The sequence below is a fragment of the Vicugna pacos genome, chromosome 16 (assembly GCF_048564905.1).
Source record: "Vicugna pacos chromosome 16, VicPac4, whole genome shotgun sequence".
NCBI lineage: Eukaryota > Metazoa > Chordata > Mammalia > Artiodactyla > Camelidae > Vicugna > Vicugna pacos.
In genome coordinates, this window is record NC_133002.1 from 42,427,732 (window position 1) to 42,449,604 (window position 21,873).

Below are 21,873 nucleotides of genomic sequence, written 5' to 3' on the forward strand. Positions count from 1 at the left end.
GCCTTGTTTTTTATACAGTCTGGTGTTCAAGCAAGCACAGAAAATCCAGACAGGGAAGGGGACCTTGCTGGATAGGGGACCAAACTGCGAATGAATTCAAGGGCCTGAGCCCTCAAGCCACCTCTCCAGTGGGCACAGCTTCTTGCTGGCATTGGAACTGGGGGGAGGGCAGGGAGCACCAGAGGGATGCCAAAATGTTCCTGGTTTATTTATGAAGCATCCATTAGCAATGGCCTCGGCCCCTCTGAGCCTGCCTGGATGGTGGGGGAATCACAGATACAACCATAGACGTCTATTTATAGCCAGAGAGTGAGTGCCCCAGGCCCTACCCCTGGGACTGCAGCTAGGCTGGCTGCAAGGACTACACCAGTTAAGTGACCTGAGAATCAGTCTGTAAAAAGAATGGGGAAATGAGTGTGTCCTCAGTGGGGAAGAGGGCAGAGCCCCACCACAAACAGCCCAGGGCTCCTTCAGCCTTTGCCACACACAGAACCTCTCCGAGGCCGGGAGGATGCTGGGGGCACTGGCCTCAGGTCGAGGCCAGCATGGGGTGTATTTTATCCACACACAAGGGTAGGGCACATTTCAGTACAAAGCCTGACTCCCTCCCAGGTGAGTGAGCGTGCGTGGCTCAGGTGGGTAAATGTGGGTGGCTCCCACCTATGCCCCACTGCCTGGGAAGTATTTTAGGTCAAGAGCATCAGTGGGCAACAGGACATTGGAATGAAAGTGAAAATTCTTTCCACCAAGCAGGCAGCAATTTGTTTATCTGGGGTTCCAGACCCTTTCAGCTCCTCTACAACCACAATGCTTCCAGCCCCAATGTGGCTGAAAATACAAAGTTGTCCCCAAAAGAATACAGCCTGATATGATTCCTAGGGCGCTAAGATCAAGCAGTTTCTATTTGGTGGAGGAGCCCTTCCTTCTGCCCACACCCCACACAGGAAACACCACAGCCTAAGGAAATCCATCCATGGAAGAGAATGTAATGGCCATTTGTGCTAGATCTGCCCATTCCACCAACATTTATGAGACAACTAGGATGCATCCAGCTTTGTGCAAGAAACCAGGGTAAGAGAGAAATAAAACAGAGTATCCTCGCTCAGAACAAACAGGGCTAACATATATGAAACCACAAAACCATCCCATTCCTGGCTCACTTACCCAGTGGGACCCAGCCACTGTTTTCCAAATTAAGCCAGTTGCATACCACCTTCACGGTTTTTTGTCTTAATACCATACTACTCTGTCATTTACTTATTATTTTGCTTTAATTAAATCCACTCATTTTAAAATTAATTTTAAAAGAAAACATTATCACCCTAGGGCTTAGGCAGCCACCCTAAATGAAAATCTATCATTCATCTCATGAAGACAAATACAAATTTATTAAATTCTAGCTCAGGACTGCTGCCTGACGAAGGCTCAGCACCTTGGCGCCTTAGTTAAAAGAGAAAAATAGTCAAGTGTTAGGTGTTAACTACACACTTGCACCAAACGAAGACACTGTCCTTGAAGAAATCACACAGTTTGAAGAAGAACCCAAAGGGAACGATTTTTCACATAAGTGACTTAAAGGTCTTCTAAGGCAACATACTGGGGGCACTTTGGGGTGGACCAAGAAGGCTGAACACATCCAGGCCACAGGGAGCGAGGTCAGTGGGGACCTCAAAGAAGGGCTCTTCTCCCAGATTCCACGCCGCCAAGCAGCAGTTTATCCCCAGTAGTGTCCCAGCACACGGGACTTCAAAGGCCCGTTCCAGCCCTCCCCTGCCCTCAGATCCTGAGAACAAAGTGCCAGGCAGCTGCCAGCCTGGGTCTCTGCCCCAATCCGGGGAAACCCAAAGGCAAAGGGGGCCAGGGTGGGAGCTGGGTGGGGAGGGGACAGGACAGTTAATCATGAACAGAGGGCAGACAGCTGCACAGCCCATTCCTAAGGGGCCAGTGGGGTGAGACAGACAGACACGCATGCTTGGTCCTGAAGAAAAGGGCCGTCTGTGCCTGGGAACCCGCTCCAGGAGACACATCCATGTGAAACCAGGACTCAGCCCTGCTGCCAGCACCCAGGTCTGAGAGCGAGCCTGGAGCAAATACTCCTTCCCCGCTCCACCCCACCTCCAACTCCCAGTGCCTCCACTGCTCTGCACCATGACTGCAACCCTCCTTGGCCAGGATTGGGAGTAGATTTGGGGCAAGAGAGGTTATGGAGCCAGAGGGTGGGGCCTTTTATGAAAACCAGCGATCTTCAGATGTCTTACTCCTCCCCTTCTGCAGGAGACAGTGTCCCCAGCCATCCTGTGGATCACATAACCTTTGGAGCAATTTGAGTTATAAACATACAACTTTAGAACTCCTTAGGACAGGCCAGAACCCCCACTCTCCTCTGCCTTTGGGGCACACACACACACACACCCCATTTCATAGAAACCACTCAGAAGCACCCCTCCACACACACACTTCTGCAGAACACTCATACCTGTGACTGTCAGGGACTGATATGCATCCTTGGCAGGTACGTTCGCGCCCCCTGCTGGGCCATGTTACAATTGCATGGCTGGGTTACCACCATATGAGGAAAAGGAGGAAGGGGGAGAGGGAGAGGAAGGGGGGAGGGAAGGGAAAGATTGGGAAGGTCATTTGAGGTAGAGACGCAGTTTCTATTTTGAAAAGAGAGAGAGAGGAGCAGGAAGGGTCTTTGCCAATATGTTGACTCTCCTCCCAGTTTCTCACCTTCCCTCTCAGAGCCCACGACCTGCCCCTAAAGGGGTCCATCCCACCACAACAGGGTCCTTCAGTGACAGCTACATGCCATGCCCAGGCCAGGCATGGAAGCCAAGTTTGGGATTCGCAGCTCAGACGACTTCCCTGGAGCCACACATATACTGAATAGAGAGCTGCCGAGAAACTGGCTCAGGGTTTGGAAACGGATCTCAGTGACTTGTGTGGCATTTCCGAGCTCCAGGGAAAGGAAACCATGCCCGGGGAAACCCACAGATCCCACTCCGTGGCAGGCATCCAGCCCTGGGGCTGCACATCATTTGGTACCCAGAGCCTGCAGTGCATGATGTCAATCAGAACTTTGCTGATTTCCTGTTCAGGGGTTATGAAAAGGGGGTAGGAGGGAGAAGAAAGGAGTTCTTCTTCATCTATTTCTTGGGTTATTGAAGGCATTTAAAATATTTCTTTTTGGTTTATTTATGGAATTTTGAATCCACGAATACAGGCGGCATGACTGTAGTTTTTCCCACAGTAGAAACATTCAAAAGGATTTTCCATGTGTGAAATTTCCGTTGAACCTAAAGATGTGGATTTTTGCATGGAAGCTGCCCGGGGGTCACTCCAGAGATTTGGGGGTAGGTGGCTAGTGGCACAGGCCTCTCACACCCAGGGTCCCGGTCAGTCCTCACCTCATTGACTAGCAAACCCTCACAGCTGCTGCTACCACTTGAAGCCACTTCCAACTCTGGGGCCGAGTGGAAAAGTGGGGAGAGAAGCTGTCTTTCCATAATATTAGCAACATTGCTTAGCAACATCTTTCAAAGCAAGAACCAGCAGACTCCAAAAACCTATTCTCTTTGGCTCAACAAAGAACAGAGTGGTTCCTTATACATGCATTATTTATATACTATTCTCTATACCCAGGAACGCCGTCTGTGTCTGGCTTCCTCAGGAGATGACGTATTCCACCCTAAGTGAGATTCCCAGACAACACAGCTTTAAGCAGCACAACTTTCCTCTGTTTGCTTGATCGCTTTTATTGTCATGACCTTGGCTAGAAATTTCTCTAAAATGTCTTACATGCTCTTGTCCTCTTCAAGTGTAGGTTTAATGTAACCTTTTCTTGGTGACATAGAGCCATCATTATCAATGCTACCTACTGTACTTGAGCTAAAACTCAGTTACGAACAACAGGTCATCGAGGTGAGGACCCCTTTGCCCCTACAGTTAATGACCTCAGTCAGCTGTGATGCAAAGATATCAGGGCAGGGGAATAAAAATGAAAAGACCTCCACAGTTAGGCAAAACTGGGCTAGAATCCTATCTTCAGCCTTTACTATCTGTATGGCCATGGGCTAGAAATTTAACCTCTCTGAGCCTCAGTTTCATTATCTGTCAAGTGGGAATAACAAAAGGGCTATCCTCCAAGGGTTCTTGCAAGGATTGAATGAGCATGCATTGTCTACATAAAGATGTGTGTGAAAATGTTCATGGCAGCTTTCTTCAAAATGGACAGTCCATCAACAAACTGTGGTCTATCCACACTGCAGAAGAGCACTCAACAATTAAAAGGAACAAAATACTGACACATTCAACTACATGGCTGAATTTCAAAAACATTATGGAGTGCAAAAAAGCCAGATGCAAAAAATGCATACTATATGATTCCATTTATATACAAAGTTCAAAAACAGACAATCTAAGGTACAAAAGATTAGAACAGTGGTTGCCTCTGGCGGTGGGGGATTTTCTAGAGAGGTGGAAATGTTCTCTGTCAGGACAGGATGTGGGATCCATTTATCCAAAATGTACACTTAAGATTTGTACATTACAAGGTATGTAAATTTTACTTCAAAAAAGAACTTAAGTTAATAATAATAATAGTAATAATGAAGGGGATGTGGAGTGGGTAGAGGTATTCATTTGAAACAAAGATGTTGATAATGGGGGAGGGGCTTCATTATACTATTCAATTTACTTTGTATACCCTTGATACTTTCCACAATAAAAAGTAAAAAGAAAATATTAGGAAAGGAAAAATGTTTGGGGAAAAAAAATGGTGGAAAAAAATAATAGGAAAAAAAGGTGAATAGGGTTCATCTCTGGAATTATAATTTTTATTGTTGTCTTTGTATTTTTCTTCTATTTATAAATTTATAAGGACTACATATTAGTTTTGTAAATAGATTGAGAGATGGATATTATCATTAATTAAAGGAGAGTGTGTGCAAAAGCACCTTGCAGGCCCACTTTAAGTGGCCTTTCTCCCTGTGCTATTTTGAGTCTTTGCTCACAGCAACTGCTCCCTGGGACACCAAATACATAGGAGATGTTTCAGGTTCGGTTCCAGACCACCGCAAATAAAGCAAATATCGCAAGAAATCAAGTCACACGACTTTTTTTGTTTTTCAGTGCATATAAAAGTTATGTTTACACTATACCGTAGTCTACACTAAGTATGAAATAGCATTATGGCTAAAAAAATGCACGTAACTTAATTAAAAAACACTTTATTGTTAAAAAAAATGCTAACCATCCTCTGACAACACAGGGTTGCCACAGACCTTCAATTTGTAAAATTAAAAAATTAAAAAAAATTTTTAGAAGGTAGTATCTGTGAAACATAAGAAAGCGAAGTACAGTAAAATAAGTTATGCCTCGAGCTTAGCAAAAATTAGGCAAGCATCCTGTGAACCAGCAAGCAGGCGAGTGTTTACGTACACACAGACACTGCAGTCTGATGGAGGATTTAGGTGGCCAGTGCAGTATGTCTGCATTCCTGGCACACTCCAAAGTGTGTGTATGTGTGTGTGTTTGTGTGTGTGTGTTGGGCTGCACCCCTCAGGCCTGCAAATCCTGTACTTGCCTAGTCTCAAGACTAAAGAGTCAGGGCAGAGACATAAACGGTTTAATGGATGAGGGCTCTTCCGTGCCTTGAAGAGTGTATGGTAAGGGCACCCAAGATGGCTGTTCTCCTGCTCTCTGTACACCCCTGCTTTACCAGTCCCTGCTTCACCTGCATCCTACTCAGCTGACTGAACTTCCTACAGATTTGCCCCTGGCCTCAGCTAGTGATTGTTCTAATCTTTAGATCAGAACATCTCCACTATGAGAGCTTATCCAAGCGGGTGAGGGGCGTGCTCCTCTGGTGGTTTCCCTGGTAACCAATGAGCCAACCTGACATCAATTCCCCCCATCACCCCCCAAACCCTCGCTAGCAAAGACTACTGCCATGTCCTGCCCTGCGTCTGCCTCACACTGTGCGGTCTCCAGGACCTTGCTTCAGCCGTGTAAGGTCCCCCGTGCATTAAACCATTGATATCTCTGCTGCTGACTTGAGGCTGGGCAAGTATAGGGCTTGCAGGCCTATGGTGTGCAGCCCAACAGTGTGTGTGTGCGTGTGTACCAAGCAAAATATGAAAATCACATTGTGTGGATTGCAGATCACTCACAAGTCCGGTCGACCAGAAAATTCATCAGTTGTGGCCCCATTGACCTGATTCCTGATAAATCCTAATTTTTTTTTTTCATCCTGTTGTCTGAACTTCTCTTTGGCTTCTATGGGTCCCAGAAGAACTCTGGGTCAGATTTCCTGGGTCAATTTCCTTTCTAGAGGGAAACTGCCCCCATCAGTGGCTAATCAAACCCTCTCTACCTAACCCTGGGAGTTTGCTTCACAGCAGACTCTGGAGTCTAACTTACTGATGTGTTAATTGCTCTTTCCCATCCAGACTTTAAATCCTTTTACTTTAAAGACAAACACAAAGCTTATCTCCTGTGTGGACACAGATTATCCGCACTCAACCAGAAGCCCAGATTTAAGCCTCCAGGTGAGCTGCTGTAAGTCTGCAATTTGCAAGCTTTTTGCCAGGATTGCTTTCTGTGGCCTTTCTGCCCTTTTCCCCAGGAAAGTTCTTACAACTGTCTAGCCTGCATCACTCCTGCTGTAATCTAAACTCTTTCAGTGAGCAACTCCCTCCATCCTTAGTTCCCACCACCTTCCCCTTCCCCCAAGTCCCAAAGCAGCTTCAGAAATCACATCAGTTGGTCAGTCGTTCCCTTAAACACCATGATTCCAAACTCTTTGCCTCCATTCTTTTTCTTCCCAGCCCCGCCCCCCTCACTCAGAGTCAGGAAGCTGCATGGGTCACAGCTAATAACCAAAGGACCAAAGTTTCCCAGTTATTTCCTCCTTCTTAGCGCATTAGAGCAGTTTTAGGGGTATGGGGAACTGGGCTCAGCAGCCAGCTTTGTGTGAACACCGTGCATCAAACCTGTCACTCAGAGGACATGGGAGATGGGGCTGTAAGACCATCTCCAAGCACAGCCAGCAGTGACCTTTGTGAGGGTCCCTTCTTGGAGAACCTGGAGCAGAAATAGACTCAACCCATTCGGCCCACAAGGCAGTGGGATGTGAGAGAATTAGTGTAGGAGGGGCAACCGACAGTGTAATCCCCAATGATCCAATGGGGAAATTAACCCTTCTCAGCTGTTGACCTGCCCCAAATGTCCCCTTCCCAGAGAGGCCTTCCTTGACAACTCACCTAGAGTACGTGGGTTATTCTGCACCAAGCCCCTGGTTCATTTCCTCTGCGGCAATTATTCTAGCTTAGGGGAGGGGATGTGGGGTGGAGGTTACTGATTTATCTATTTGCTGGTTTTTTGGTCTGTTCGCCCCAGTGAACTGTAAACCCCAGGAGGGCAGACACCAGACATGTCTTAGAGGTCACCATCACCTCCCCCCCCCCCCCCCGCGCCCAGGACAGCATCTGATGCACTCTAACCCTCAATAAATATTGTTGGAAGTGAGGAAGGAGGGGAGGGGGGAAGAAAGGAAGGGAGAGAGGGAATTCCCACCAGGAGGGTCACATGTCCTGGAGTCTGAGCTTCCCTGGCCCCAGAAAATCTTTCCCACGTTCTGAACTACACAGAACTGGATTGGCCAGAGGGGAAGGCACAGTATCACTGTCCCAGGGATTAAGACCCACCCTCCACCCTCTCAGAGATGCGAGAACTCAGTACCCTGACACCGTTGGGTTTTAAACCTAGTAGTAGTTCCAAACAAGCAAAGACACTATAAAAAGAAGCAGTTTACTACCCCCTGGGGTTTCCAAAATCGGTAGCTATCTTAGGAGAGCCGCCTCTGAGTGAAGTGAATACAGAGGAAAGCAGAGCCAAGAAACAGAGACAAAAAGATTGATGATATTTTTTGACCTACCTAGATCCAACCATTCCCGGAGCAAGATTCTTAGATCTGTTTTTTCTTTTGTTGCCTTTTTTTGTTTGTTTTCTTAAACTAGCTTGAGTTAGATTTCTGCCACTAGTAAGCTAATGAATTAACATACAAGATCTCTACCCAGTGAGCGAGGAAACACATGAAGGAGCAAAATAATAGCGTTAGACAAGTAAGAAGACCACATCACTCCTCCACCCAAGGGGAGCAGCCCCCAAAATGGGCCACGTGGAAGTCTTCCCAGGAGGAGCCCCTGGAACTATCAAACAGACCCGGATGCACCAGCCCAGCCCATGAGCTGACAGGCGTAGGGACAGTCCTCTTGACCCTACTCAAGGGGAACACAGGATGACCCAAATCTGACCCCAAAGATAAAACAGGAATTTCCCCCCTTCTTCCTCATTGTCAGCATGCGGGTCATTCATTTTATCTTTCTTCAGTAAAATCAAGGACTATGGAAGGAAAATGTTGGGAAAAAAAAAAAGGAACATTCAGACAGATCCAAAATGTGGGATACTCTACAAAACAATTCTGCGAGGTCTGCTGTTCTATATTTAAAGAGACTAAAGAGATGTAATAACCAAGTGCAAAGAGTGACCATTACTAATAAGCCAATAACATAATCTAGCATACATCTACATTTACATTTGAGAAATGGGATATGGACTGTACATTAAGTTATATTGTTAAATTAATATTCATTTTCTTACCTGTGAGAATAGTATTGTGGTTATACGAGGAAACAATATTATTCTGCTGAAGTAAGCCTTTGAAGAGTCATGATGTCTGCAACTGACTTTCTCTATTTCACACTCATCATACAGAGAAAGAGTGACAGTAACTGTGCAAATGATAATAAGTGGTGAATCTGGGTGAATTACAGATGCTCATTGTACTATCCTTCTCATTTTTGCATAGGTTGATAATTTTCAAGATAAAAACTTGGGGGGAAGAAAAGCACATCACCCTTGCTGATCTCTGCCCTCAAATCTGCACACACACGTGCGCACATGTGCAGGGAGCATGCGTGTATACTCACGCGTGCATTCTGTGATCCAGCAGATGGGAGTCAGCAGAACCACCTTCTGAAGCAGACCTGTCCTCCCTTTATCTGTACATTCCTAGTCTGTTTTCTCAGCTGTAAAATGAGGACTGAAATTCTATATACACCCGTGAGATGTGCTATGAGCATCTAGCCGGAGGCAGTGGTACAGTGACTGGGTTAAGAACTAAAAGCAAAGGCCCAGATGAGATGGTCTTTTCTATCTTAAGATCCTCCTAAGGAGGTGGGTATAGGTGACAGAAACTGTTTCCAAGGTTACCCCCTTCCCACTCAGTTGCCCAGGTCTATGCTTCCTAGGGAACCTTAGAATTTGACCTTGGGTTTGAGACTGTCAGGCAACACCCCAGATCAGCCCAGTGAGAACTGGTCTCTTGGTTCAATCAGCAAAGGAAATGCATTTGCACTCCAAGTTGTGGCTCTAAGCTGAGGGTCTCAAGGGACTCTCAGGGCAGAACCTGTGCCTTAACACCCGTATACGTGTATAGGGACAAATACAGGGCTATTCACTGCAGCACTTTCTGTAAGAGTAAAAAAACACCGGAAGTAGGGGCGGGTATAGCTCAGTGGTAGAATGTATGCTTAGCAAGCACAAGGCCGTGTTCAATCCCCGGTACCTGCATTAAAATAAATAAATAAACCTAACTACCTCCCTCCCCCGCCACAAAAATAAGTAAGTAAGTAAGTAAGTAAGTAAATAAATAAATAAATAAATAAATAAATAAATAAAAAAGAAAGAGAAGCAATCCTTCTTTAAAAAAAAAAATACCAGAAGCCCCTGTTTAGAGCGGAGACTGATACGTAGATATAATATATTCGTGAGCTAGATACTGTACAAACTTTAGAAGTAATTAACTACACCTGTATGTATGGACATCTACAGTCACTCAAGATACATATAGGGGGAGAGTATAGCTCAGTGGTAGAGTACTTGCTTAGCATGCACAAGGTCTTGGGTTCAGTCCCTAGTACCTCCATTCAGAAATTAATTACATAATTAACCTAATTACCTCCCCCACCAAAATTTTTTTTATTAAATAAAAACTTTTTTTAAAGATGCATGTAAAATTTTTTTTAATATTTAGAAAAAGTGTACCAAAATCTGAGCAGTGACTACTCTGGGAAAGAGAGGAAGGGACTGGCATTGCTGGCCACAAGAGATTAAATTTCTTAAAAGAATCATCCATTTCTAAAAGAAAATCCACATAGTGAAATGCTACACAGTTACACAAAAAAAGGAGGAGGAGAAGGAGGAAGAGGCTTTCTTCCATGGACGGTTATGGGAAGACCTGCAAGATACATTCTCCAGTGAGAAAAGTAAGATGTAAAACCATGTTGTTTAGGACATTACTTCTCATGTAAGAGATGGAGATAAGAAGGATGAGTGTTCATATCATCTAGGAAAACAGAAGCACTGGGAAGAAGTTCGTAAATGGATTTAAGAAGGAGGTGACAACTCTGTAAACTGGAGTAAAGAGCAAATCTTCTCACCATACATGTTTTTTAATCACTTTGGCTTTTGAACCAAATACATGTAAATACATCTACTATTCAAAATAAATTGTAAATCAACAAACAGACCAGTCAGGATAATCACAATACATTAGATCTCATCGTGAAAACTCTTAGCAATAGTCATAAAAACAGAAGGCCAAGCTCACGGTGAAAAATAAAAAATGTGACAATGAATATTTGTGTGTTCATATATAACTGGAAAATTGTGCTCTACACTGGAATTTGATGCAACATTGTAAAATGACTATAACTCAATTAAAAAATGTTAAAAAAAAAAAAAGCCAGACCCTTTGGGTCCGTTATTCTATTCTTGGACTATAGCCTAAGGAAAAAAATCCTACACATGCAATCCTACACAAAGATGGTCATTCCAGTGGTGTTTCTGGTGGCAGAGAATTTGAAGCAACCTAAATCTCAGCTCATTTATATTTGCTCTGGAAACAAGGCTGCTGGGCAATCCAGGGCAGCTATATCTTCTTTTCTCATGCTTTCTGTAACAGTGGATTATGTTATCTTCCCCAGTAAAGACACAGAGTGGCACACGTGGATAATGATTTTTGTATTTAAGTACATGCATGGGAAGTTGAGCTCTGCTGGAAGCAAGTATCTCTGTCCTATTTCTGGGTAGACCAGAAAGCTCTATTAATTATATTAATAATACATTACCATTCCATTGTTTTTATTATATTAACATCAATTAATTAATAATATATTGTAAGTAAAAATACAGTCTTTATTGACAAATAAGATGCAGTTATGAGAGCAAGCAATTTCATTGCATTTACCACGTGGGCAGTCGGACGCACTTTACACGTGTTGACTCAATCCAGATTAGATGGTCTGGTGTTACTACTATTGCTCCCATTTTACAGATGAAGCAGCCAAAAGATAGAAAGGTTAATTTAAGCCTTTGGCCTGGGGTCCCATGGTAAGGTGCAGCACTGGTCTTCCCACCCAGCAGGAGGCTTTAAAACATTAAGCTCTTAATCACCATGCTCACCCACAGCACTGACCCTGACAATGACAGCCAGGGGTCAACTCCAGGCTGCAGCCAGTTCAGTCTCCACTGGGAAAGAACTAAAAAAGCACATCTTAATGGGAGTATGGAAGCCACTTTATCTTTGACAACTAAAATGATCCATCATAACAGACCCCTCTTCTGCTGTTTTATGCCACCTGTTTCGCTGTCCAGAGCTCCCTTCTCAGCTCAAGCCGTGGTTCCCACCGTCAGGGATGACGTGAGAGCAGGGCTACTTGCCGGGAGTGCTGGAAGTGAGCCGGGCTTGGCACTGGGAGGTGGGCCTGAGGGGTCCTGGAGTGACGGTCCCCCACAACAATCTCTTCTGATGGGGGTCCCTACCTGAGCTGTGGCCCTCCCTGGAGAACTGAAGCCCTGGGAAGGAGGGAAGGCACAGAGATTAGAGACTCCAACTCACACATCCTCTACCGGAGCTACCATCAGGAAAACAAGTAATTAATCTTTGAGATAGGAACCAGCTGCACCAGGGAGCTACAGGAGAGGAGAGGAAGAGACTGAGAGAGCACGACAGAGAAGTAAAAAGGGGAAAGACGCAGATACCCAGAAACCACCAGAGAGATATGCAAAGAAATACTTAAAACAACATAGCTGAAGGAGTAGGAGTCAGGGAATTATCAACTGCTCTGCCGGCCCTGGCCAGGGTGCCCACGTGTGTCCACCTCAATCTCCCCAGAGGGTAGGGATGCACATTCCAAATTACTAACCTGAGATCAAGGCACCTGCTCTCCCCCGCGCCTGCCTGGCCACACTGGAGAGCTGGCAGTCCTGGGCTAACAGCACCACCTGCTGGTGCCAGGGAGAACTGTCTGCATTCCCACCACCTGGGGATGCCCACTTCCCATCCCATCCCCTGCCCCTCCTGCTTCTTCATTTCACGCCTGCCAAGCCTTTTCCCACCTCAGGGCCTTTGTAAGTGCTGTTCCTACCGCCTGGAATGCTCTTGACCCAGATACCCTCATAGCTGGCTCCTTCTCTCTTTTAAGGTTTTCGCTCAAATGTCCCTTCTGTAGAGAGGCTGCTCCTGACGTCACCTAAAGTAGCCCCATCGCCCCTCCCCCATCACCTCATGGTTCTGTTTCCTTCATGAGACTGGGCATTATCTGAGACCATCTAGGTTTTTTATCCTGTTCCTGTCTGCCTCCCCCATTAGTAAGTACCACGAGGCCTCAGCAGGTCTGAATGGTCCACTTTTGTATGACCTGCACTCAGAATTGGCCTTGGCAATGAGTACTGTTGCATGAACCGTTCCAGATTCATTCAGCTGAGCTCTCCTGAGCACAAGGACCCAACCTCAAACTCCACAGGGATGATGCACAAGCTCCTCAAACCCACCCCGTTCAACGCCAGTCATTATCCTCCCCTGCAAACTGAGTTTCCCTCCTGCACTCCCAGCTCTGTGACCCATGTGACAACTTTTGCACGAAACCCCAGTTTCCAGGGGCCTCCTCTCACACTCCTCAGGTGGATCAGACACCTGGTCTGAAGATCCCACCTTCACACGCCCCTGGCCGAGCGCCTCCCCTCCAACCCAGTCCCCACCTCCCAGTTCCTCAGGAGCGACAGTTTCCTGGCCCCCTAATCCATCCCCAGGACTCCCAAAGCCGCCTCCCCAAACCACCAAAGAGATAGGCGACTCCTCACCCCACTCTTCAGGGCACCTGTCCCCTCCTCAGCATCACACTTGCAACCCTCCCTGAGCAGACCCCACACTCGCCTCGGTACCTGACTCACTGGTACTCAGCTCCATCCACAGCCCCACCCCGCCATGGCTCTTGCCATTTTCTGTCTGGAAAGCCCCCTGTGACCCTCCCCATTTTACTCCCTCAGTTACACCATGTGCCTCTCGAGCCTCAGGGGGATGGAAGCAACGGCACAGACATGTGTGTCCGTGTGAGTGTGCAGCACTTTTCTACCCCCCTGTCCTCCTGTGGCAGAACCTGTGTGGAACATGATGACCGGGTCTGCCTTTGGACCTGTGCTCAGAATTAAGTGTGATCAAGAGGAGAGAATGACAGAGCCTACGGAGTCCGACAACCCTGGTTGGACCCTGCTCCATCTTGTACCAGCTGTGTGACCAGGCAGGTCACTTAACTGCCCTGCGCCTTGGGTTCTTTCCTTTTACAATGGTAAGGACGCCGGAGCCACTTCACCGACAGCTCGGAGGGTGGAATGAGGTAACAGAGCCCGCACTGGTTTTGTTGCTGTTATAACAGAATGTGGCATCCACCAAGCGCATGCCTTCCTGGGGCTGTTTCTGAGAGTGTGACCCTGAGTGACAGGTGTGTGGGTGGTCAGATCTAAATGAATGCATGCACCTGTGTGTGGGAGTCTGAGGGCCAATGCAGAAGCCAGGACCTTGACTTATTACACTTGAACTGGGTGTCAGCCAGTTCTCCTGTTCTCAGGCCCAAGGAGGCAGGAGCTGGGTGTGAGCTCCCTGCTGGGTAAGATACCAGCTCGTGGCCACCTCCCTGGAACCACCTAGTGGTCCTGGATTTATGCAGCTCAGACATCTGGCCTGGAGGTCTGAGAACATCTCTGCAACAAGTGAACTGTCACAGACTGGGAAGAACCTCTGGGCTTGTCTGGCCCTTGGAAGGCCTCCAGGGGTGCCTATCCAGCACTGTCCAACAGAACTTTCCGTGATGATGGAAATGTTCTGTATCTGTGCTGTCCAGTACAGGAGGCACCAGTCACATGCAAGCACTGGAAATGTAGCTAGCGTGAATAGTGAACTGAATTTTTAATTGTTAATTCATTTTAATTAGTTTAAATTTAAATTGCCACATGTGACCATATTGAACAGCACTGGTCTGGAGGACTGTTTGAGCCCTGGGATCCAGCTATGCCTCAAGCCTCAGAGACCTCCCAGTTACAAAAACCAAGACATCTCCTTTTCATAGAGGCTGGTTAGACCTGGGTTCTGGCCACTTCCACCACTTTGACCAATCAGATGATGAACAACTGACCCAAAGAGATCCTTGTCTAGGGCATATGACTACAAAACACACTCAGGGGAAGTCAGGAGGAAGCCATGGACCCCGGCTACTGAAGGACAAGAGGGACCAGGCCCCGGGGACTACAGACATAAGCATGGGTTTGGAGACAGATAAACCTGGTTCAGTTTCCAGATTGCCAGTGGTGGGATCTGAAGCAAGTGACAACCCCTCTGAGGTTCATTTCCCTCCCCTGTGCAATAGGAGTCAGGATATATATCTCGTGGGGATCAGGTAAGGACCAAGATAATGCAGATAAGAACATTTCACACAGTGCAGATGCATGGAATAAGCAGTCAGTGTTTGCTAAAATTATTATTAGTACTACACGACTTTATATCAAACCATCATGATGTAAAGTTTTACAGCCTGAAAAAAAATCTGATTAATAGAATAATTATCTGGGTCACCTAAATGCCACGCCAGGGCATAGTCCTTGGCTCCCCAACTTCTACCTGACCCAAGTCGGGCCAGCCTCCACATTTTGCTGATTCTACCTGGCAGAATCTCGCAGCCATCTGTCTGTTTCCACACCACACCTAAAGCCACCTTCATCTCTCTCTTGAATAACTGCTGGTCCATGTCCATCTGCTCCCATTGGGTCTACCCAGAGCTCTGGTGGAGCGCCTCCAGATCTCTACTCAAAACCTCCAACTATCTCCCCATAGCTCAATAACTGAACACACACTCTGAAGTCTGACCTTCAAGGCCCAGCACAACCAGAGCCCCCACCCTTTGGACCTGAATTGTCACTCTTCTGAGACCCTAGCCCCACCAACTATCTGAGCAAACCTTGCTCTTTTTAACCTCTGAGCCTGTCCAAGATTCAAGAGACAGGTCAATGGAATCAAACAGAAACCCAGAAAACTATCTTTGGATCTGTAAGAACCTAGTGGTGGAAATGAAAAACTAAAGTCTGGTGCTAGTACAATGGACTGATTACTTGGGAAAAACAAAATTATAGATTCATCTCTCATCTTACCCAAAACTAAATTCCAAATGTATTAAAGAGTTAAATGTAAAAAGGGAATAAATTGTTTTAAAAAATATATAGGCATCCATCAACTTTCTGAATGGAGAAGGACTTTTCTAAGCATTAAAATAACAAAAGAAGTCACAAATGAAAAGATTGAGCTCAAGGCAATCTACAGATTTAATGCAATCCCTATCAAATTACCCAGGACATATTTCACAGAACTAGAACAAATCATAATAAAATTTATATGGAACCACAAAAGACCTAGAATTGCCAAAGCATTACTGAAGAAAAAGAAAGGCTGGAGGAATAACTCTCCCAGACTTCAGACAATACTAGAGAGCTACAGTAATCAAGACAGCGGGTACTGGTACAGAAACAGACATATGGACCAATGGAACAGAACAGAGAGTCCAGAAATGAACCCACAAACTTTTGGTCAGCTAATCTTCAACAAAAGAGGCAAGAATACACAATGGAATAAAGACAGTCTCTTAAGCAAATGGTGTTGGGAAAACTGGACAGCAGCATGTAAATCAGTGAAGCTAGAACACTCCCTTACACCATACACAAAAATAAACTCAAAATGGATCAAAGACTTAAACATAAGACAAGATACAATAAACCTCCTAGAAGAAAATATAGGCAAAACATCTGACATACATCTCAAAAATGTTCTCCTAGAACAGTCTACTCAAACAATAGAAATAAAAGCAAGAATAAACAAATGGGACCTAATGAAAGTTACAAGCTTCTGCACAGCAAAGGAAACCATAAGTAAAACAAAAAGACAGCTTATAGAATGGGAGAAAATTTTTGCAAATTAAACCAACGAAGGCTTGATCTCCAGAATATATAAGCAGCTCATACAACTTAATAAGAAAAAACAAACAACCCAATCCAAAAATGGGCAAAAGACCTAAACAAGCAAATCTCAAAGGAAAAAATACAAATGATCAATAGGCACACGAAAAAATGCTCAGTATCACTAATTATCAGAGAAATGCAAATCAAAACTACAATGAGGTATCACCTCACACCAGTCAGAATGACCATCATTCAATTTGCCATTACAAATGACAAACGCTGGAGAGGCTGTGGAGGAAAGGGAACCCTCCTACACTGCTGGTGGGAATGCAGTTTGGTGCAGCCACTGTGGAAAACAGTATGGCGATTCCTCAAAAGACTAGGAATAGACTTACCATATGACCCAGGAATCCCGCTCCTGGGCTTATATCCAGAAGGAACCATTCTTCAAAATGACACCTGCACCCCAATGTTCATAGAAGCACTATTTACAATAGCCAAGACATGGAAACAGCCTAAATGTCCATCAACAGATGACTGGATAAAGATGTGGTATATTTATACAATGGAATACTATTTAGCCATAAAACCCAACAACATAACGCCATTTGCAGCAACATGGATACTCCTGGAGAATGTCATTCTAAGTGAAATAAGCCAGAAAGAGAAAGAAAAATACCATATGAGATTGCTCATATGCGGAATCTAAAACAAAAAACAAAAAACAAAAAAACCCATAAGTACAAAACAGAAACAGACTCATAGACATAGAATACAAACTTGTGGTTGCCAAGGGGGCGGGGAGTGGGAAGGGACAGACTGGGATTTCAAAATGTAGAATAGATAAACAAGATTATACTGTATAGCACAGGGAAATATATACAAGATCTTGTGGTAGCTCACAGCAAAAAAAAATATAACAATGAATATATGTATGTTCATGTATAACTGAAAAATTGTGCTCTACACTGGAATTTGACACAACATTGTAAAATGACTATAACTCAATAGAAGTAAATAAATAAATAAATAAAAATTTTAAAAAAGAAAGATTGATGGATTTTACTATCTTAAAATTGAAAACTTTTGCACTGAAAAAAAAAGAGTCAAACTGATGGGCAAAGGATAAACTGAGAAAGATTATTTGGACATAAAAATACAAATGACAAAGAGTGAACAGCTTTATTTAAAAGAGAGCTCTAATGAATCAACAAGAAAAATATGAACACCCCAAAAGGAAAATAGGCAAGAGTCAATAAGAAATTTTTTCTCAAATAAATTAAAAAATAAATGTGTGAAAACATTTGACCTTTATTGGTAGCCAAGGAAATAATCAAATACACAAAGATTTATATTCAAGGATGTTTCTGCAGCATTACTTATTAATAATTAAAAATGGAGACCAATCTTAATATCTAAAAGTAAAGCAATGGTTAAATAAACTATGGAACATCATAATGACAGTATGGTATGCAATGTTTTAATTATTATTATTATTATTTTTTGTAATGGAGGTGCTGGGGATTGAACCCAGGACCTCGTGCATGCTAAACATGTGATCTACCACTGAGCTATACCTGTCTCCCTGATTATGTTTTTAAAGAAAATTTAATGGTATTGAAAATGTCATTATTTAGAAAGTTTTAAAAGAAAGCTAAAAAAGCACAAAAAGACTATAAAGAGACACATCAAAATGATAACATTCTAGGTGGTCGGTCATGGGTTTTCATTTTTTCATCTCAGTACTTGCACATATTTTCTAAACCTTCTACAGTGAACACATACTATTTTTATAATCAGGAAAAATGCTATTTTTAAAAGGGGGAAAAAAGGCTGTACCAATACGGGGAAATGCTTGTGATACAACACAGTAAAAAGGAGCACTGGAGAGAGACTCAAGGAGGTCATGAGAGTTTTCATTCACTTATTCAGAGTGACATTAATGTTTGTATAATAAAGAAGAAAATAAAATGTGCTGTGGTCCATCAGATCAATGGAAAAATTAACTATCAGGGAGGACCTGGGGAGGAGGACTCTAGTAGAATTCTCACCCACTCCTGGTAGGAGTGTCAGTGGCAAAACCTCTCTTTTATTATTTATTTATTTTGGTAAAACCTCTCTTGAGGACATTGGAGCTATGTCTGACAGAGCTGCAACCCAACAGCCCCGCCTCGGGTCCCTCCCCACGTGACCTCTCACGCAAATGCACTGAAGGTCAGGTGAGGAGACAGTTACTGCAGCATTGTTTGCAATATCAGAAAATGGAAACGATGTAAGCTTCCATCAGTAAGAGATATAAGGGGGGAAACAAAAAATGTAACATGTTTGTACAAAAAAAATGGCAATTAAAAAGAAGGTGCTAGACCTAACTCCACATGGACACCATGGATGGATTCCAAAATCCATCTGTGGAGGGGCCCAAATGCAGAACTATAATGGTAATAACTAACACATCTAGTGCCCTCTATGTCCCCACACTGTTACGAGCACTTGACATCTGTAAACTGATATAATCCCCAAAATAACCTATAAGAAGATTTTAGGTTTTCCTATTATTCCCATTTTACAGATGACTAAACTGAGGCACAAATTAAGGAAACTGCCTGAAGTCTCACAGCTGGTGACAGGGCCAAGACTTGAACCCCAGCAGTCTGATGCCAGAACATCACCATGACACTCACATAAATTCAGAAGAACATTATGTGCATGAATTTTTAATACACACAAAAAACTATATTATGTTATCCTATCTTATGGATGTGAAAGCATTATGGACTGAGAAAAGCACACCAAATTCCTGACAGTGCTGCCTTCTACTGATGGAGGGAGACAGGGTAATGGGGCCGAGAAGGAGGGATTACAGGAATTTAACTTTGTGATGTTTTCTTAAAAAAAAAAAAAGCTCAAACATTTTTTAATAAGAATTAAAAAACAAAGCTTAAAAAGTTAAATATCAAATTACCAAAAGAATACAGAATAACCCAAAAGAACTGAAAGCAGGGGCTCGGGTATCTGCACACCTGTGTTTATAGCCGCGTTATTCACAACAACCAAAAGGTGGAAGCAACCCAAGTGCCCATCGACAGATGACTGGATGAACAAAATGTGGCATTTACATACAGTGGAGGAATAATAGTCAGCCTTAAAAAAGAAGGAAATTCTGATACATGCTACAACGTGGATGAAACTCGAGGACATTATACCAAGTAAAATAAGCCAGTCACAAAAGGGCAAGTGCTGCCTGACTTCACTTACATAAGATCCCTGGGGTAGTCAAATCATAGAGACAGAAAGCAGAATGGCGGGTGCCAGGGGCTGGTGGGAGGCGGGGATGGAGAATTAGTGTTTAATGGGTACAGAGTTTCAATTTTAGATTATGAAAAAGTTCTAGAAATGGATAGTGGTGAGAGTTGTGTAACATTATACATGTACTGAATACCACTGTACATAAATTTTTAACTTCACTTTTTATGTAATTTTTATAGTTCTTTTTATTTTTTAAATTTTTTATTTTATTTTTTAAATGGAGGTACTGGGAAATGAACCCAGGACCTTGTACATGCTAAGTACATGCTCTACTGCTGAGCTATACCCACCCCCTCTCCACTGTATATATTTTACCACAATTTCTTTTTAAAAGGTTTGATGAAAATACAACAAAATATTAACAACTGTCCATTCTGGGTCATGAGTACTCAGAGGTTCACCATGTCATTATTCTAAAAAAACTAACACAATAGGAGGCTTGGTGTGGCCGAGGATGTGGAGATGAGGCGGGCAGCTGGCTTGGGCCTTTGCCATCTCCTCCCTGGTCCTCCTATTTTTCCTGCATTGTGGTTGCTATGGAAACAAGGGGCACCTTGAGCTCCCAGAGCTCAGCCCAGGTGCTGCGAACTCCAGGAATAATGTTAGAGTGTGAATGAAATAAAAGCCTCGATCACCTGGGCCGCGTGTACACACACATAAGTCCTCCTGGTAAGTTTAGGGAGGGACCGTGTGTCCACATGTGAGCCTGCAGTGACCACCACCTGCACATGTCTGTCCTCAGCAGCAGGCCTGGGTCTGGGTGCACATGGCTCTGGTTTGCCTGTCTGGGTAGGTTTGTGTACCTGCAGGCTTGTCACGTGGTTCCGTGTGTCCACACAGCCCAGGACTATTATTACTAATGTCAGAAGTATTAAGGCAGGTAACGGTTACCAGGTGGTAACTACGTAGCAGGCACTGTGCTCCCTGCTTCACTGGCATTATCTCCTTCAAACCTCACAACAATAGAACCTACATCTAGGTACTATTATGATCCCCAGATAAGGAAACTGAGGCACAGAGAGGTTGTGTAACTTGCCCAAGGTCATCCAGAGCACGTGAACCTAACCACTGAATCTGTACTTTGGGGAAAGAGAGGTTAAATGTCACTGGTTCCCAAATAGCTGCAGACCCAGCTGCATTAGAAGCACCACCTCTGGCCCTGATGACACACAAATTTCCTGGGCCCCACCCTGAGTCCCCAGGGTGGGTCTGCACTGCAGCCAGGGTGGACAACCATCGGTCCACCAGTTGGAGTTGGCTGATGGGGTTGGACAAAGCATGGCAGGCTGGGGTCAGGGGCAGTTCTTGGGCCCGGAAATGGGCCTGGGAAAGCCTGTGGTTCAAAGCTCCTCACTTGCAGATGGCATATGCCAGTGGCGAGGAAACCAAGAAAGAGGTAATAGTTGTCACACACACACACACACACACACAAACACACATACCCAGGGCAGGGCTCCAAAATTCAGTTATGTGGCTTTGTGGCCTGCCAGGCACGGATTTCCGCCCACTCCACCCTCTCAGAATGAGCTGGCCCGGGGTGGAGGATGACAATTCAGTAACCTGCCCGTTCACAGCTCAGCCCACGGCAGGGAGGGGTTAGCCGCCTCACCTGGACAACAAACAGTGGGGGAGCTGGGGCTAGACTCCCTAGAGGCTCCCACAGCTTCAGCCCTCAAGGGGAGAGGGACACAGGCAGAAATCATGGGGCAGGAGGAGCCAAATGTGACCCTTGAGGTTCCAGCTGCTCCAGGAGCACAAGAAACAGGGAGCTTTATCCTCCTGGGGAAGGAGGTGTTCACAGAGGAAGCAGCATCTAAGCCAGTCCTGGGAGGGTGGGCGGGATGATGCATGCCAGGGCCAGGGGGCAGGGAACGGCATAGGCAGACGTCAGGGCTGAAAAGTGCCAGGAAACAGCAAGTCACATCATCTGGTAAAGGTCAAAAGGAGGCACATTTGTAAGGAGGAAAAAAAAAAAAAACACTAGAAATGTACTGAGGCACAGAGAGGTTAATTATCTTGCCCAAGGTTGCCCAGCTGGTGGAATCAGATTTAAACATAAGCTGCCTGACTCCAAAGCCCACAAATTAACCACAAAGATGGGGTTTACTAGCAGGTAGCCTTTTCTTCTGTACATATTTTAGAATGCTGTAGAGGAGGACCTGGCTGGGCGGGGAGTAATGTTTCTCAACAGGGTAGGGGAACCCTTATACCTCTGCCCTAGAA

The 21,873-nt window shown here is 44.7% G+C and overlaps 1 protein-coding gene across 2 annotated transcripts in view; it reads right to left on the minus strand.

Annotated features, from left to right (window-relative positions):
• RAP1GAP2 (RAP1 GTPase activating protein 2) overlaps positions 1-21,873 on the minus strand; it is a 167,535-nt gene that overhangs the window by 117,044 nt on the left and 28,618 nt on the right. The window lies entirely within an intron of this gene.